This window comes from Cyprinodon variegatus, unplaced genomic scaffold, assembly GCF_000732505.1.
Source record: "Cyprinodon variegatus isolate N-32 unplaced genomic scaffold, C_variegatus-1.0 Scaffold16, whole genome shotgun sequence".
Classification (NCBI taxonomy): domain Eukaryota; kingdom Metazoa; phylum Chordata; class Actinopteri; order Cyprinodontiformes; family Cyprinodontidae; genus Cyprinodon; species Cyprinodon variegatus.
Genome location: NW_015150469.1, coordinates 799,297 through 802,756, shown reverse-complemented (window position 1 = coordinate 802,756; position 3,460 = coordinate 799,297). Strand labels below are relative to the sequence as shown.

Genomic DNA, 3,460 nt, shown 5'->3' with positions numbered 1-3,460 from the left:
ATGCTGCGCTTTTTCATTTTTAGGAATTTCATCTTTACTGAGGAACATTAGACAGAACTCTTAATTAATGAAGTTGTGTTTTTTTATAGTTCTTAAAGTGATGAATGATAGCCTAAAGGTTAAAGGAGGGTGTTTTTTTTTTTGTTTTTGTTTTTTCCCCCAGGATATTTGGTGAAATGATGATAATATCTTTAATTAAATTCTGCTTTTTTAGAAACTGAAGTGCCGACTACACCTCCTTCCAACACCACAACAGCTGCTCCTTCTACTACTACTACCAGTAGTACTACTACTAGTCCTACTACTCCTACTACTACTACTACTACTACTACTACTACTACTACTACTACTACTGCTGCTGCTGGCACCACTACTGCTACTACTGCCACCAAAACATCTCCTGGAGGTACAAAGCTTGTCAAATTACAGGTTCCTATTGAATGTTCATCCAAATATGTAACTTTTGGGTTTTGATATAGGCATGAGAATGTATTTTTGGTGCTACGATCTCTGCTTAAATAAAAGAAAAAAACAACAGTAGTGTGATCAGGTGTGCTATTATGACAACCGAAAGGGGAAGAAATCATTTAATTAAATTCCTTTAGACAAAAAGTAAATTTTATTTCCTTAAAGTTGAGGTTTAAGATTTGAGTTAGAGGATTTTAGCTATATTTAAAAAGGGCCAAGTCTACTTTTTAAGATCTCTTTTTTTATATTTAATTTTTTTGCTCATTTATCTTCTTGTGGCTCTAAGTAAATAGGGTTCCCATCTGGCTCTCTTATTGATAAAATAATTGATGATTTCTTCTTGCTTTTACAAGTCACAAACCAGTGGCGTTGTACTATAAAAGTGCAGTCACTATATGTTACAGCATTTCAACTGTAAGAGCTTTAATGTTGAAGTTTATGCACACAAGAAAAGAAAATGACTTTGGTCGAACATACTCTCAAAGTACACACAGATATAATTGTTCAAACTTAAGACAAAGTTAAATAAAAAATTTATTTTTTTAATGTAAATATACTGTTGGTTTATTAAATCATCACCCAGTATCAGCTGATGTTAGAAATATAAGATGAGTCTTTAAATAAATTTTTATTCTTGTGTCTCTTGTTTCTATTCTTCCTCCTTGCTTTTTTACAGGGAATGGACATTGTCTTTCACCAAGGATTACTGCTCTGATAGGTAAGTTTACCCTCTTTCTTAACCTGTGTGTTCACAATAAACAGATTAAAGCCTAATTAAAATCCGTATGATCCCAGAGGAACAATGTGGCTATAATACCACAGATTATTGAGAACCTATATTATAGTAATCAATAGATTTTTCCCTTTATTGGTTGTCTTAGTTTTAGACTAACAAATTAATCTGTAATTTTCTTTAGTTTATTGTTTTTTGTTTTTTTTTACTTCTTTGTTTACACAGCAGTTGTGTAGAATTCCAAAACTGTAATGTAGATAGATACCTAAATATAACTGAGGAGGTGAAGGGACACACTTTTGGACAATTTGCTGTAATTTTTTTTTTTGTTTATTTGTTTGGAACATCATTGAATGGCAAACACTATATGATTTTGAATTTTTATAATCAAGTTTCTTCATCTTGGTGAAGCTTTCACATTTGACCTGTTTTCTTTTTCTTTTTCCAAAAAGCTTTTGTTTAATCAGTCCCAGTTCTGTTCAAACTGAATCATTCCAAGGGATCATATTAAGTGTTTGCATTTGTTTGCAAAAAAGTTGATATTTTTTAAATGTATTTAATACGTGTAAAGCTATTTATTAAATCTGCAAGTAAAACACTTTTCAATCTAAAGACTACCTGGGGATACTTTGGGGTACTGAGACTCTTTCAGAAAAATCATCTTAAAACTTCTGATTATTTTCCCCCTCAACATAGCTATCTTAACTGTCCTCATCTTCATCACCATTGTCCTATTCTTCATCTACAGAAAGCAACGGTAAATCTTTTTTTTTCTGATCATTGGACTCTGCTTCATTTAAATGTTGGTTGCTTGGCTTTCTTTTTTTTTCTTTTCTCTGTCTGGCCGCTACCAATGAGATTTTGTATCTTTACTGTCTGAGCTTTCCTTGTCTGACCTTTCTCCCTGTTGCATGTTGAAGTTTTTTTTCTCCTTGAAGTAGGAATTTGTATTGCAAGAACCAACAATAGAAATTACAAATGTATTTGGAAAAAATCAGTCACAATTTACCACCTTTAAGACATTGTTCACATGTCCATCATCAGATGAATAGAAGCTGCTTTTAAGCCCAGATATATGTCTTTGCCCATTTCTACACTATCCAAGCCGTCATTGGCTCATGTTTTCTGCCAGCCAGGGGGGGATTTGCCATTAGGAAATACTAGGCAGTTGCCTAGGGCCCCAAGGGTTGCGAACTTAGCTCTTTTGTTGCTATATTTAGTGACTTTTCAGACCCCTTTAGCACTTATATAAAAAAAAAAGCCCCTAGTGCCAAATCTAGTGATTCTTTTATTATTATTTGTTTTTATTATTATTTATTTATTTTTTGCTACTGGAGACTTTGGCAAAAACATATTAAAGCAGCAAACTCTGCTCTCCAGAGCAAGTGAATTTGTAAGCCCGCCTCCTGCTCTTATCTATCTTTTCTGCTGTAAGCTATTATTTCATTCAAATGAAAAATTGAGAACAGATAAGCAGATCATGGCTTGTCTACAGTGAAAAGAAGGACTGTTATTTACTTTTGCCGTCGCCTTTTTGGAAACACAGGAAGGAGCAATCGGCTAAGTGTGCGTAGTGCTTGGAAAAAATCTTTAATTCCTTTTGAGACGGCATGAAAAGTCAGCTAGTAGTACAAAAGATAGAGGAAAACAGCAAGAAAAGGGACAAGAAGAGAGGGACAAAACGTAGAACAAATTATGTATGTCCATTCTATTAAAATTTCTGTATCTGTATAATGGATTTGTCTTCTGAATTCAGAGGACCCCCTTCCTGTCTTTGCCTAGGGCCCCAAATTTGTGAAATCCGCCCCTGCAGCCAGTAACTATATTTGGGAATTAGTTAATAAACAGCCCTTTTCTTACATTTTTATCTTGTGATCTATTTCATTTTTCTAAGATAAAACAGAACGTTAATGTAGATATTTTTATGAACACATTGATTTCTTTCGACCAGCATGAGTAGATAAACATCAAAAGGTGATAAAACTCAAAGAATCACTAGATGCATTTGGAAAATGGGCCTCAAACGGCTTAGATTCTGAGCTTAGGTTGCAATCCCCCTAAATTTAGGAAGGTCTTTACAGACTATATACGTAAAAAGAGAAGAAGCATCATCCAACGCAAACTGAAGAAAGAATTGCAGAAAAGATAAAATAGGTGAAGAAAAGGAAGATGGTTTATCAGATTTAAAAGACAGCATAAGAAAAAATTAACTGGAAGAAGAAGAAAAAAAAAAAAAGATTGATAAAAAAAAAAAAAGAT

At 33.4% G+C, this 3,460-nt stretch overlaps 1 long non-coding RNA gene across 1 annotated transcript in view; it reads left to right on the top strand.

Moving 5' to 3' along the window:
• The first annotated feature begins 223 nt into the window (after positions 1-223).
• LOC107091772 overlaps positions 224-3,460 on the top strand; it is a 4,967-nt gene continuing 1,730 nt past the window's right edge. Inside the window, exons 1-3 of the long non-coding RNA XR_001481543.1 lie at positions 224-406; positions 1,145-1,186; positions 1,898-1,958. This is a non-coding gene — a long non-coding RNA (uncharacterized LOC107091772). The remainder of the gene's footprint in view (positions 407-1,144; positions 1,187-1,897; positions 1,959-3,460) is intronic.